Here is a 15663-nt window from a genome sequence, read left to right on the forward strand (position 1 = left end):
TTTAAAAAATAAATAACTAGAGAGGAAAAGAGAGCTTTGGTAATGAAAAGAAAAAATGATTACAAAAAAAATCAATTTTTAAGCTTGCAATGTGGAGTTCTGAATATCTTTAAAAAATTAAAACAAAAACAAAAAAATCCTATGACTGATACAAAGCTTTATCTTGTTAGAGAGAGAGAGAGAGAGAGAGAGAGAGAGAGAGAGAGAGAGAGAGAGAGAGAGAGAGAGAGAGAGAGAGGAGAGAGAGAAGAGAGAGAAACAGCACAAAATAAGACATCAGATGAATAACAGCCCCAGTTTCCAAGATGGAAGGATTTACCTTATGGAGACTGAGTTTAAGGCTTCATGTATGTGAGGCATGCATTCTACCACTGAGCTATGCCCAGCCCTTGGTGGGGCACACCTTTAATCCCAGCACTTCAGGGCAGAGACAGAGGGATCTCTGAACTGGGGGCTAGCCTGCTCGACAGAACAAGTTCCAGGATATCCAGGGCTACACAGAGAAACCCTGTCTTAGAAAAAAAAATCTACATGACAAGAGAAGCAGTGTGATCAAAACTGCAGTTAGCCTGGGATACTTTTGTATCTTCCAAATTAAACAACAGAATCAACACCATTCTGTCCTTTAAAATGTCCCTGCATGAGATGGAGCATTACAAAAGCTAGTTAAAAAAAAAAAGTGGAGTCTCCACTCACTAAGTAGGATTTTATTCTTCAGACCATCTCCCATTCAGAATACATTCAAAAATCTAAAAGTCAAACTGGACAGCTTCAGTACTGAGCCAACCATAAGACAGCATTAGCACTGGCCAATAGTTAATGATAATGGTAATGAATCTCATTTACCACATTATTTTATTTGTTCATTTAACTACCTTTTGAGTTATGTAGCCCAGGCCTTCTTACCGTATTTGATCTACAATCCTCACATACTCAAAGGAAAAGTCACCAGAAAAATACTTAGCAGATCAAGACTGACAAAGAGACACAGATTTGTCATGATCATTAAAGAGAAATTTAAATCAGTGCTGACCAGAGGAATAGTGCCCCAATGATGTTTGCCTGTATATCAATCTAAATTCCTAATACTCCAAGTCTAACCATGACACTTCAATTACATTCATTGAGGCCATTACTGGTACTGTTGTTTGCTGATGACAGAACCCAAGCCTTCACACATGCTAAGAGCACAATCTACTGCTGAGCCCCATCCCCGACCCCAGTGCACACATGATTTTGAATCAAAGTTTCTATAGAAGTTAATTTGTTCCCTTTAATTACAGAATTATATAATAAGCATAAAAATATCACACAACCCTGAATTTAACAACAGACGTTAAAATGTGTATTTATTAGTGTTTTTTTTCCCAATTTTTATGGGTGTGAAATGAAACCATTAGATTATATGTGTTTACAAGCTTGAATATCATTTAGCATGTTCACAAAAATATTTATAGTGTTTGATATACAAGTCTTCCTAAATAAACAGGAAATTGAAAAACACTTCAGCTTTCCCTAATAACCCTGAATCTTGATAGTAAGTCCCAATTGCTTAGGGACACTTGCTAGGTCAGCTGAGAAAGATCCATTCCCTGCTCCTTGCTTTGGTTCTCCAGGATGCCCCCCCCCCATGCCTGTGTGTGTGTGCCTGTGTTTAGGTCAGAGGGCAACCTCTGATATTGTTCCTCTTTGGGTGGCATTGCCTTGTCTGTTTCAGGCATTGTCTCCAGCTGGTCTGGAGCTCTTGAGTATGCTAGTCTGGCTAGCCAATGATCCCCCAAGATCTGCCTTCTCAGTGCTGGGGTTACAAGCCCATGCCACCATGCCTGGCTTTTTTTTTTTTTTAATGTGGGTTCTGGGGACCAAACTCAGATCCTCAGGCACTGAGTCATTTTCCCAGCTTTGCCCTTACTTTTAAAATACCTATCTGAGATTCCGTTGTGTTTCCGTGAATGAGCAGTTAACTGTATTTCCTTCTACAGTAAGAATATTCATTCCACAGAGTCTCTGTCTCCTTCTAATTTAGTGCTTCTAATTTGCTGTGGTCTGGGAAACCACACAGCTAAGTTTATTAATAATCATAACTCTAGCCGCAGCAGTAATTAGACCGAGTGTTTCTGAACACTTTCTTTATCCCAGCCAATGACTGTAATCGGTGCTTTTATTCTTTATTATAATTCATAGGAAACTGAGGATGAGCAGAGATTCAGTAATTTGCCCAAATTCCTGGAATAAAACATCTGATTTTTGAAGTAGAACAAACAGAGCTTGTCTGTAGAGAATGGAAATTAATGTTGGGGTGGGGAGTTCGTTAATCAATATTCCTCAAAGAGTAGCTGTGCTATTAGGAGTTAGATCTATGTATTCACAGACAGCAAGATGACTTTGCAGTGTGCTCTGAAGGATTTTACATGCATGTGTATGGGTGTGAAACAACCTTGAACTACATAGTAAAATCTCACTTACATTTTTGTTGATTTCCTTATTTGGTTTTCAGTGTTAGGTCTGCACCATGCTAGGCAAGTACCCTACTATGAAAGTGTTCTAGACTCTCAAAATCTTTTTGAAAAATTTTAAATCAGCTTCAGGTTCTCTGATTATGTTAAAGAAAAATTCACAATGCAGGGTGGTGGTGGTAATATGTTCTTAACATGTTTTAAAAATGTATTCAAACATTTTGGTAAACAGGGCTAAAATATAAAGCTTCTAGGATAGCTGTGGTATCTAGCTAGAAGTTACTAATACTTTTCATTCATTATTTTTTTTCAGGATAATACCTGCTAATTCAAAGTGAAAATTTTTTTTCTGAATAATTTTGATGTCTGCTTTTGAAATTCAATTATTTTGTTTTGTTTTCTGAAATACTATGATTTAAATTTGAAAGTTGAGTCTATTTTCATAAAATTAAGCTGTAACAGATGTGACAAGGATTACCATAAATGATTAAATATTTAAAATGCATCTAATAGAAGGAAATTTTGTAAGCGAGAAAACAGTCCGCAAATGTGATGTAGTTTCTGTGTTTAGAAAAGTCAGTTCCTAAACGACTTTTCTAAATGAAAAGCCAATTGCTTCCCACTCTTCCCAGCTGGTAGTCAGGTGCTCCTCTGCTTTTCTGAGCTGTGAGTTCCTGAAGGTCTTTTGTACTGATGGGCAGTGTGCTCAGCTCTTAGGAGCTTTGCATGGCTCACAGCAATCTCACAAACCATCTATTAAAATCAGCTATTACCAAAAATTAAACCACACTAATTCATATTTAAATAAAATTCACTATAGCAGAAATAAATACCCCAAACTCCCTGTATTTTATCCTTACATTGAACTTGAAGTTATTTGTGTCTACTGTAGAGTGGGCTGGCAGTATGATCTAGGGACGTGCTACTGCACATCTACCCCACGTTAACTCCAGTGACTTCATGTCTGCTATCTACTGTGGTGTGAAGAATTTACACTATGAAAATTGGCAAAAGCTGTGAGCTGGGTTATTTCCTCCTGGAGAGCTTTTAATGTTTAAGAGCTGTAAGTGCCAGAATGAGTGGAACTGGATGCTCCTGCTCCTGACCTGATGATCCCTAGTCAATGCTTCTGGTCACTGACTAGGCCTCTTTGACAAGGAACATATGAGTAGTCACCAAGAGCTCACTGGCTGGAAATAGCAGGAATGAGTCCTTGAATCTGTTTGGTTGTGTATGCAGGAACAGGAAACTCCAGTCTCCCTAGCAGAGAGGGGATGCATCTTCTGTTTTTTTTTTTTTTCCTATAAAATTTCATGCTGGCTTGCTTTTGTTTATATTATTACTTTTTCATTAAAACATGTTTAGCAATGTCTTGGCAAGAAGGAGCATTCTTCAGAAGTTTGAGTACTTTTCTGAATGATAGGGACTTATCCTTAAAAATCCATAAAATGTAAAGGAAGCCAAAGTAGACAGTGATAAAAATGTCAGTTGTTGAAACAGAATTTATGGCTTTGGTTTTAATACTAGGAGTGTTTTGAAAATATCTCGTCTCTTATCTTGTGCACACAGTGGCTCTTATTCAGCTGAGAGAGAGGTTAAGTGAGAAATGAGTTGGCTCGCCAAGGATAGATTTGTCCCACCCACCCCAGCCCCCAACACACATATATACTCACGCACACATACTCTGATGTTAATTTGATTTGAAAAAGAAAAAAAATATCAGGAAACATCATCATCAATTTCTCTTCTTACAGAAATGATTATTCTTGCTTGAGTGCCCTCTGCTGGAATTCCTGATATATACACATTGCCTCTACTTACAAGGACAAGCTGATGTAGGCGGTGAGTAACTTAATATCATGAGCAAGACGTAGGAGGTGCAGAAGCCCGGCCTGCAAGATTAGAAATAAAACCGAGTTAAGCATTAAATGCAGTGGTCAAGTGTTGATTTAATTAGCCATGAAAAATAGCCACGTTTTGAATGGATCAAAGAAAACAATTACACATAATGGGTGAACTGAAAACAATCCACTATTACTGAAAGAGAGGAATGCTTTAATTAAGCTAAAAGATATACCTAATGTTAAATGAGGTGGTTACAACAGCTGCACAGAAAAAGCTGCTTAACTGCTGATTATAATACGAGAAATCAGAAAGACTAGTTAAATGTACCTAATAAAAAGGCAACCTTATTAAAATTCTATTACTATTATTTAAAACTATAGTGAGCCTGTTTCCATGTTTAGCAAGTTGGGTAACCATATTGAAAAATAGTCTTTCACTAATAGAAAATATTTAGATTATTCTTTTAATATTATTTCTGATACAGGGGTGTTGATGTTCTCTACTTTATAACTATATTGTTGGTATTATTTAGAGAAAATTATTGCAGGGAAAGAGTGTGATTTTATAGCATTGAGACCTTGGAATGCATTAGATGAGCACATATTGATCTCTCTTCGTAAGGCTTCCAGACCCTGAAGAATAGAGATGAGTGCACAAGGCTGAGCCAGTGGTGAATTTGAGCTACAGGGATCCCACTTTAGAATGTCATTTGGAATAGTTTTCCTATGAAGATCCTCCCTTTCTTTGGAGGAGTGTGAATTAGTAAGGAAAACGGATTTTCAGTTGTGTGTTTACTGTTCACAGGCCGAGCTTTGAGTCAGTCACCATCTTCCTTCGGTGTCTCTGTCAGCCTAAGTCATAAACAAAGGGACTAGAAAGATGGAAGAAAATGGGGAGAAAACAAAAGAAAGCCAGAGATTTAACAAAAGGAACAGAGCAAAAAGTAGTTTCCCACGTTATCTGATTCTGTTCTGCTCCCTCGTAGATTGGACTCTAGAGTTAAGGCTCTCATGAGCCAAGTTTCCTGAGTTCAGCACATGGATTCTGCCTTGGTACAGTCAGCATTGTTTCCAGTGCTGGTTAACCAGTGAGGAGTGTTCGTTCTTTCCATTAGGAGTGACTCACTATGCAAGTAAGTTATGTTTCTATTACAAAAACAAGGATAGACAGACAGACAGACATAGAGATACAAAGTTATTCCCTAACTCAAGCTACATGTCTTCTATCCTATCCAGATACCTCTGCCAGCAAATATTCATTTAACACATTTCTGACACTAATTTGAAATTTAAAAATAAATCTGGAGGTAGAGTTTGAGGCTAAAAACACAATTTGATTTACTTTTGTGAATGTCATAGGATAAATGCTTAATCATTGAATAAGATGCAACAATCTAACACTCCTTAGAGTGAGGCATGATTAAATTTCATAATATAAATGCAGAACATTCAGATTTTTGGAGGACTTTTTGACTGCTAAGCTGCTTTAGAATTATACATTCATATTTTAGAATGAGGATATCAAAACATTATATATCTAATTTAACTCTGAATGAAGCAGTAAGCCCTATTTCACTCAAAGGAGAAATACTCAACCTTGTGTCAATCATGGAGCTGGGGTTCTAATGCTGGCATTTGCGACTGTGAGGACACACCCCTTAAGCACAGATGGCTTTTTATCTAAAAACTACAGAAGTCTCCACGTGAGTCATTATTCTGGTCATATGCAAGGCCTAAGTAGAACCTAGGTTCTGGGGGAATTGGGGCTCTTTTAATATGCTGGCTAAATAAAAGATACTGCATGACATTTCTAGAATTCATCTTCCAAAAATTCTAACAAGTTATGCATGCTGGGGAGATGTTCTAGAAAGGACTTTTTCCCCAGTTTTTTTAGATACATTTTTGTTGTCTGTAGGCTATCATTTTTGTTCATGTTTCCAGAATCCTATTCGGGGAAATGATCTGACAGACAGCCTGCTCCCAGAGCAGCAAGCCCCTTTCCCCACTTGCCTCTCTGCAGCATCTGCATTGGGCATGAGCCCGGATCCAGATTTACGAGACATATGTAGACACTTCTCCCTTTCTTGGCAAATGCATAAATAGACTCCTACTGTCTACATGTAGGTACTATATAAATACAGAGTTGTGCATACTCTGCGGATGCCATGTATCATTTATCCATGTATTTTTAGCATCACCAACACATTTACATATGCTGTCACGTTTCAAACTGCACCTCAATATAGTGCCTTTTTCAACATGATCTCGGCAGCAGGCAACATCATTCCTTTAACATTTTCACCAAAAATGAAGATCAGAAAAGCCAGCGAATAAAGCCAAAAATAGAAGACAAATTTAAAAACGGATAACACTTTTACTAAGATGTTCTGAGATAGTATAGAATTAGCCAGAGCAGCGGACTGAATCCCGTTCTGGAATTCGATTTATGCAATCATTTGAATATACCTCATATGTCTGGGCTTCCTCAAATGAATGTTTACCCTATGGCCATTCTCTAAAGGCAATATCAATATGCAAACTATCTTCACAATTTGATGTGGTATGCTTGTAAAACATGGTAGCAAAGGGGAACAATTCTTTAAATCTGATTAAAGAAGCCAGAGATTCTTCACTGGGAGAAAAATCATTTGAATTGATTCTTAGAGGGTGGGCACAAATGTAGATTACTTTGTATAAACCATAGAAAAATTAGAAATCTACTGACCTAATAGATCAAGCCCAAGATGAAACATTATAAAGTAATTAATCTAATAGCTGATACCCAGAAGGCTCAATTTCTCCACAAGAATCAGTCTTAAACAAGAGATCCCACAAAGGGGCCGGGACATGCTTTTGCATGCCTTTCTTTGACCTTGATGGCCATGCAGGTATGGCAGATCCGTTTAAGACGTTCACAACAGAGTCACACCAACGCTTTTTCAAACATTTTCCTTGAGAAGCAGAACGTACTATTAAAAGAAATAGTTCATGGAATACTAAGCATGAAAGAGAAAGAGGGAGACAGCCAGTCTGTTTAAATTGGGGGCTTGGGAAAAGAGAGGAAGATCACCTACATGGCACATAGACTTAGATAAAATGCACATCACATGTGCGTGAGTGCCTGTACACACTCTTTTGCATATACATACATTTAATTTCTCCAGGTCACTGAATGTCTTTGTACTCACAAGCTATAAGTAAAGCTGCCTGACTCTGGCCCTGTATGTTTGCTGACTTTGGCCCAGAGAATTTTGAAAATCCAGGCCATGATCTGCTTCAACTGACCCTGGTCTCATTCCTCCCATAGCTACTAGAGTAGCAGGTGATATTTATGGGATTCAACCACAGTGCTGAGAGTACAGTGTGAAGTAGCTACCCAAGAAACCTGTTAAGCTGCAGTTCCCACTGATACTGATGCTGCAAAGTCTGAGATGGAGCCCAGGCATCTCTGGGATGGACACTGCACTCTGGGTAGATCTGATGTAGCAGTGTTATAAGAAGCAGGAATGATATGATAGAATATAATGGTGACGAAGGGCACTAGATGAGGAATGTACTAGAGTAAATTCAAAAGAAGAATTGAGAAAGGGAAGAAGGTAATGGCACAATGCTAAGACAAATGGCCCAGGCAGCCACGCAATGGCGCCGCTGCTGGTTCGTAGCCCCTTCTTTAGGACACAAATGATAGCAAACAGATACAGGTCATTATGTGTTGCTTCCAAACTACAAGCATTTAGTTAATCTATATGTACCTAGCCTTTCTCTGTTCTTCCCTCCTTCCCTCTCCAATATTTATCTATTTAAGGTAGATTTATAGGGCTTTATAAAGAAAGCTCTGCTAAACTTTTGATAAGCACAACAGTAGATCATTATTGTGTGTATGTGTGTGTATTTATAATCATGACACTTTCCTATTTGGTTGCCTACAATATGGTTTTCATACTGTATAGCTTTTATAAAATTTAAATTAAATGTGAAGATTAAAATATTCTTATTAGCCGGGAGGTGGTGGTGCACGCCTTTAATCCCAGGACTCAGGAGGAAGAGGCAGGTGATTTCTGTGAGTTCAAGGCCAGCCTGGACTACAGAGTGAGTTCCAGGAAAGGTGCAAAGCTACACAGAGAAACCCTGTCTTGAAAAACCAAAAACCAAAAACCAAAACAAAACCAAAACATATTCTTATTACTTACTAGAATGAATGGTACATAGTATTAAAATAAAGCATTATAGAGCTGGGAACATGGATCAGTGTATAAGAGCACCTACTCTGTCAGCATAAGGATTTAGTTCAAGTCCCAAAAAATCATGTAAAAATTGTACATAGCTACACGTGCCTGTACCTCAGGATTGCTGGGGCAGAGACAGGAGGATCCTGAGAGCCTCATGACCGGAGAGCCTAACTGTCTCAAGGCAATAAGGCAGAGAGCAGTAGAGGAAGACTGCCAGGGTCCATTTCTTGTCTCTGCATGTGGGTGCACACATGGATGCACCCATGCTGTGTGCATGCAATGACCAGCTCCCTCTGGGCCTCTCTTTTCCCTCTGCGCCTCTCTCTTCCCCTCTGCGCCTCTCTCCTGCCTTTCTCTTGTCTGTCTCTGTCTCTGTCTCTTTCTCTCTCTGTATCTCTGTCTCTATTTCTCTGTTTCTGTGTTTATGTCTCTGTCTCTCTGCCCTTTTATCTCTCTGTCTCTGTCTCTGTCTCTCTCTCTCTCTCTGGGGGGAGGGTTGTTATGTGCCTTCCAAATGTGGACTTAGCTTCCTATAGATACCTGGAGGAAGGATTCCCTGGATCATGTGTATGAGAATTTCTGCTGGGATATACTCTTAAATATTTCAGTACAAGTTTGCCTTGGTATTTGCTACATTGTTTTCTAGAATAATCATTTTAATTTGTTATGTCATTAACACTGTTTCAGAGTATCTATTTCAATGACCTTTAACATACATAATTTATCAGTTTTCTTAAGCTGGCACTCTAAATTCTGGTGCGTGTGTGTGTGTGTGTGTGTGTGTGTGTGTGTGTGTGTGCACGCGTGTGTGTGCATGTGAATGTGTATGTGAAGACTGATCTTTGACCATATATTTGTTGATATTTTCTTATTTTACAAAAAAACATTTAATATAAAATGAAATGAAAAAAGGTCAAGGCCATTTCCTGTTTAGCTTGGGTGCTTTAAAAAAAATGTCTACATGCTTTTAATCTTCTTGAGGTCTTATCTGTGGATTTTCTCATTTCTCTGACCTAATATTTATTTCGGCTATTTTTTATTGCAAAGCATGTAGCCTGTGTTTTCTGCTCAGTACATAATTCCTGCATTTGTTTGCTTTATGTCTACAGCTGAACCTTTTCAAAGCACGTTCGTCATCACTTTACAGAAGTTTCCTTATTTGTCCTTTTATCAGAGGAAGGTGTCCTATGTATTACAAACCTGGTTTTCCTGTCACTAGCATCTTTCAGTAGTGTGCCATTTGCCATAATTAGTAATCTCATGTTATAAACTGTGAGTCATTTAAGCCCATTTTTCCTTTACTTTTCCTCAGTTTATGGCAGGTCTTTTTTCTGTTTCAAGAGCTACTTCGGGCTACTACACTTCTGTGTCTTTGGATTTTCTTGGCTAACCATTTTTCAGTCTTTTCTTTTTAGTTGTTTGTTTGATGACTGTTGTAGTTTGAAACTAAAGTATCCTGCACAGGCTCGTGTTTTGAGTGTTCAGTAAAAGGTGTGCAGTCTTGTTGCTGGAAGTAGACATTAGGGATGACTTTTAAAAGTGTACCAACTCTAAATCCGGTCTAGCCTTCTCTTAGCAGTAGGCACCAGGGATGACTTTTGAAGGTGTACCAGCTCTATGTCAGTCTAGCCTTCTCTCAGCAGTAGGCAATAGGGATGGCATTTAAAGGTGTGCAAACTCTACGTCTGGTCTAGCCTTCTCTCAGCAGTAGGCACTAGGGATGGCTTTTGAAGGTGTGCCAGCTCTACGTCTAGCCTTCTCTCAGCAGTAGGCACTAGGGATGGCTTTTGAAGGTGTACTAGCCCTATGTCTGGTCTAGCCTTCTCTCAGCAGTAGGCACTAGGGATGGCTTTTGAAGGTGTACTAGCTCTACATCTGGTCTAGCCTTCTCTCAGCAGTAGGCACTAGGGATGGCTTTTGAAGGTGCACTAGCTCTATGTCTAGTCTAGCCTTCTCTCAGCTCTCTTGCCATTTCACACTGTTTCTGTCAAGTATTTAAAGGCCACAGCTATGCAAAATTAATCAATACAATGATGCTGAACATTTTAAAATAAAATATCAATTATAATTGAACTAATATTTTTTTCATGATTAGTCTAGAGTTATGGAGTGGAAAGACCATAGGAATAAAGGGACGTTTCTAGTGTGTTCTGTCCAGGGTCCTTATAGTCAAAATGTTGGTGTAGTGTAGTTACTTTATATTTGGGCTACAATCTGGTATGGCTTTTTTTTTTTTTTTGCTTTTTTTGTGGAAACTGTTGCACTTGGCTCCTATATCTTTTGACATATCTCCTTCATGTGAATATTCTGTCAGATTTCATCTTTGCTTTTGATCAGTTCCTTTATTTCTGGTCTCATAAGATGTTCCAGACTTTTCTGATGTATTTTTTGCCATTGTCATAGAATTAACTAATTTTCCAAGATTCCCTGGTTGCCCTTGTTATCACATGGTAGTAAAAACTATTATTTGAAAGCTAATATTGTGCAATGTCATTGAGATGTTTCCACGTGCTTACTGCTGACAGACTGTGCATATACTAACTCCTGTGTGAGTACATGTGTATAAGTAATTCTGCATGTAATTGTCTCTACCTACATTAAACTTAGCATGGATTATGAATTCCTAATAATGCCTACAACTCTAATTCATTACCACTTGTATCGTCCCTTACTTCTGAACTCCTCTTCAAACAGGGAAAATTCAGACTCCCATTATTTGCCACCTACTTATGTAACTGTTAATTCCTGTAAGAATTAATAAGGTATCAATTAAATTTTATTTTCTGAGAATTTCATATATCGACACTATATTTATATCATTCTCCAGTACCCTCCCTCCAAGTCCTCCCATGTCTTTCCCACTCCTATTCTAATCCATGGTCTCTTATTCTATAATTGTACTTGTCACGTATATATGTATATACCCTTTATAATAAAACCTACTGAGATCATTTAGTGAGATCATATATGTTTAGGGCTTATGTCTTGGAATTAGCTAACCTATCATGGGCTCAGCCCTGGAGAAGACTAATTCTCCCTCTCCCAGTAACCACCAATTGATTATAGTTCTCCTAGGAGTAAATTCCCATAAGAATTCCCCTATCCATCACATGACAATTTGCTGTTATCATATTTTAGGTTTTGTTTAGTACATACTGTTGGGATTTCCTGGGTGCATCTTTGCTGTTATTTAGAAGATAAAATCTTGCAGTAGACGTCCCACCCTGGTCCTCTGGCTCTTACAATCTTTATGCCCTGTATTATATGATGTTCCCTGACCCTTGCGTGTAGGGTTTGTGTTGTAGATGCATGAGTTGGGCAGAACCATTATCATGAGGTGAAACTTCATTAAGTGCTGGTCTCTGGCCTTTTACCTGGCTGTCCATGCATTCCCAGACTTACCTGACCCCGCCTCCTTCAGTGGGGCGATTTTGCATGCAGGAATTGTTCCCTAAACTGCTTTGTCATACTCTCCACATATTCTTAGATCTTCTGACTGCTTATATTTTTTAAAATTTGCATATGATAAGGTTTATTCTCTGTATTGTTAAATTTGACAGGTTTTGAACAAATGTGTATCTTATCTCCACCACTACAGTATCTTGCAGAGTGGTTTTACCAGCCTAAAAACTTATTGCTCTCCATCTTTTCCACTCTCTCTGCCTTCTCCCACAAACCTGACCAACTCTGATCTTTTGAGTCATTTTGCTTTTTCCCAAAGTGTGTTAAAATTGGAATCATCCAGTGTGTAGCCTTTTTACAATGGCTTCATTTACTTAACAACATCAGTTTAGGTTTCTTCCATAGACCAGATAACTCATGTCATTCTGTCACCTAATGACATCCTGTAGGGTGGACGCAGTGCCATTTATTGATCTGATCATCTTACTGGAGGGTCTCTTGCCATTTTCTGTGTCTTAACAATTATAAATAAATCTATTGTAAAAAAATTATATACAAACTCTTGTGTAGACATCACTTTTAAAATCAGTCATATAGACACCTTTAAACAGAATTGCTGGATCAAATGTTAAGATTGTTTTCAATTTTGCAAGTAATTGCCAAACTGTTTTTCAGAGTGACAGTGCCATTCGGCCTTCCCCTGGGGAGTGAAGTGGAGCCCCTGTGGTTCCCCATCCTAAGTGGGAAAAATAAGAGCACATCTTTGTACTTCTATTTTTTCTTTCTTTTTGTTTCCTTTTGATGTTGGCCATTCTAAGTTTATGTGCAGCATTTCTTAATGTTCCACCTGCATTTCTTTAATATAAAAATGCTTCCTATCTCTTTATATTTTGTTTGATTTTGTGTATATTAATTGAGGTGTCAGTTTAATACTTTTGCCTGTTTTAAAATTGGAATAATACCTTGTGGTTAGTTTTAAGCATATATACAATATATACATATATTGGATCCAAGTATCCTACCAGATACATTTTCTGCAAATATTTCTCAAATCTGAAATTTATGTTCTTTGAGGTTTTTTTTTTGGAGTAGTCATTTATAATTTTAATAATAGTAAGATTTATTTTTAAGTTTTCCCCATTGTCTATGCTTTTGTTGTTGTAGTCAAACCCATAGCTGCATTAGCCTGGCTAATATTTCTTTCTTGGGGTTCAAAAAATTATACTTTATACTTAGGTGTATCATGCATGCAGGTTAATTTGTGAAGTTAAGGCCCGCGTCTTACTTTGCACACAGGCAGGTATCCCTCTTCTAGCAGCATTTGCTGGGATATTTCCCCCATTTCACTGAATCCCTTTCGTGCCTTTATCATCTAGACGTTGACTGTCTTTGCTCGGCTATCTCAATGAGCTCTCTGTCATCCCCGATTGCTCCTTGTGTCTCTTTTCTCACCAATACCATGCTGCTAGATCATTGCAGCCCTGTGCTAAGTCCTGACATTGCAGGGCCAAGTCACTCAACTTTCTTCTTCAGTTCTGCATTGCCAGCCTAGGTGGTTTGCTTCATCAGAGCAACTTTAACATCAGTGTCAACATCCACAAACTCTCTCCCTAAATTGCTAATGGGATTATGTTGAATCTATAAATCAATTATTCAGAGAGGTAACATTAAGTCTTTTAATCCATAAACACAGAGCATCTTTCTATCATTTAGATCTTTGTTTTCTTTCATTGTGGTTTAGATGCACAGAGCATTTGTAATACCTTGTTAGATTTAAGCCAGAGTACATGTGGTACTATTACCAGCATCAGCTGCGAAACCCAGCATGGTGGTGCATACAGTAATCCCAGCACTCTAGAAGTGGAGGTGGGAGAATCACAACTTCAATGTCATCCTCTGCTACATAGTGAGTTCAGAGCTAGCCTGGGCTGCAGTAGACCTGTCTCAAATAGTGCATTGTTTTTATACTTTATGCCTCCAATTATTAGAAAAAATATCATGAGTAGTTAGAAAGCAATTGATTTTTTTCATAGTAAACTGGTATTCCATAACCTTACTGTCTTAAGTTTCTGGATAGAGTGTTCAGGGTTTTCTAAGCATAAAATCATATTGTCTGTTAATAAGGACAGTTCTCACTACTTCAGACTTTTTTTTTTAAGAGTCTCACTCTGTAATCCATGCTGGTCTACAAACCATCATGTAACCTCTACTGACTTGAACTCAAGGCCTCTATTTGCTTCAATTTCCTAAGTGCCAGCATTACAGACATGAGCCACCATGGCTGGTTCTACATTACTTTTAATATCAGAAAATGTACAAGGGAGTTTTAGAACGTAGTAGGAAAAAAAGTCATCCATTTTTAATTTGCTACAAGTGTTTACCATTACTAAGGGCAGTTTGGGATACTGCATAAGTAACTGTGGCATCTAGCACTAAAGCAGCTTTTTGACTTCATCTTCAACCTTGCATCCTTTTATATTTTTCTTGCCTTATTCCAATATCTAGGATGTCACATAGGTTGTTGAATATAAATAGTGAGAAATGAGGACATCTTTGCCTTACTCCTAATTTTAGGGATGTGAGTCCAATTTCTCAGCTTTTCTTTTGTGGTAGCTTCAGGGTTTTACACCTTCAGCAAGTAGAAGAAGTTTCCCTCTATTTTACTTTGCTGAGAATTTCTGCTATTCATGGGCTTAGTCTTGTCAGGTGCGTTCCTCTGTGTCAATTGATATAATTGTGTAATTTTTATCCTTTAATCTGTTGGGTAAAATGAAATAGTCTTCCTTTTACTTAGTTAATTACTTTTTATTAGGTATATGTGGGGGAGGGTCTAGATGTGTGCATATGCAGGTTCCTACAGATGGTGGAGACACCAGATCCCCTCCAGCTGGAGACACAGGTAACTGTGAGCTGTCTGATATTGGTGCTTGAAACTTGGGTCCTCTGCAAGAGCAATGTGCTCTTTTAATCCATGACCCAGCCCTCTAGCCCCTCTATTTTCTAATAGTGAGTTTTGATTGTTCATTGTTGGATATGTGTTTTGCAACTATTCACTCATCCTGTAGCTTTTCTTTCATATCCCTCTTAGAGGGTCATTGATAAAACAAAACCAAATAATAATGATAATAGTTTTGACAAAGTTAACTTTGTGTATGTTAATAGATCTGTTTTTGAATATTTTGGAAGTCACTCTAGTTATGTTTTATGTACATGACATTAACAAACTATGGCTGTTGTTCTTTTCCTCTTGAAGTACAGAAGCCTTCTCTTTCAAGCCTGCTTCTAGCCAGGCTTGGGACTATCAATAGATACAAGAAATGAGACAGCCAGAATCTGAAGAGATTTTTTTAAAGATGCCTTCATATAATTACTTTAGCAAACAATTATGTGTGCAACTACAGCATTTTAAAAAAATAAAAAGGCCTTATCAGAGTAATAGGCTAAGAAAAACCAAATGGAAGAATTTGAGCTGAAAAGTACAATAACTGAAGTGTGCATATGCAGGTTCCTACAGATGGTGGAGACACCAGATCCCCTCCAGCTGGAGACACAGGTAACTGTGAGCTGTCTGATATTGGTGCTTGAAACTTGGGTCCTCTGCAAGAGCAATAACTTTTTCTTAGTGCTTCTTTCCCTATACTTAGAACCATATAAAGCACTGCTGTATGTTTTTCAGCTGACAAACATAATTCTGAAACTGTTGTGGGGAACATGCCTTGTCATAACTTATTT

At 38.1% G+C, this 15663-nt stretch overlaps 1 long non-coding RNA gene across 5 annotated transcripts in view; it reads left to right on the forward strand.

Moving 5' to 3' along the window:
* The window catches only part of LOC131907239 (uncharacterized), a 135729-nt gene that overhangs the window by 8132 nt on the left and 111934 nt on the right, over positions 1 to 15663 (forward strand). For 3 of the 5 annotated variants that reach the window (XR_009378335.1, XR_009378339.1, XR_009378336.1), the window contains exons 2-3: positions 4211 to 4298; positions 5287 to 5433. This is a non-coding gene — a long non-coding RNA (uncharacterized LOC131907239). The remainder of the gene's footprint in view (positions 1 to 4210; positions 4299 to 5286; positions 5434 to 15663) is intronic. The other 2 variants (XR_009378338.1, XR_009378337.1) reach the window with 1 other exon arrangement.

Source organism: Peromyscus eremicus, chromosome 3 (assembly GCF_949786415.1).
Source record: "Peromyscus eremicus chromosome 3, PerEre_H2_v1, whole genome shotgun sequence".
Classification (NCBI taxonomy): domain Eukaryota; kingdom Metazoa; phylum Chordata; class Mammalia; order Rodentia; family Cricetidae; genus Peromyscus; species Peromyscus eremicus.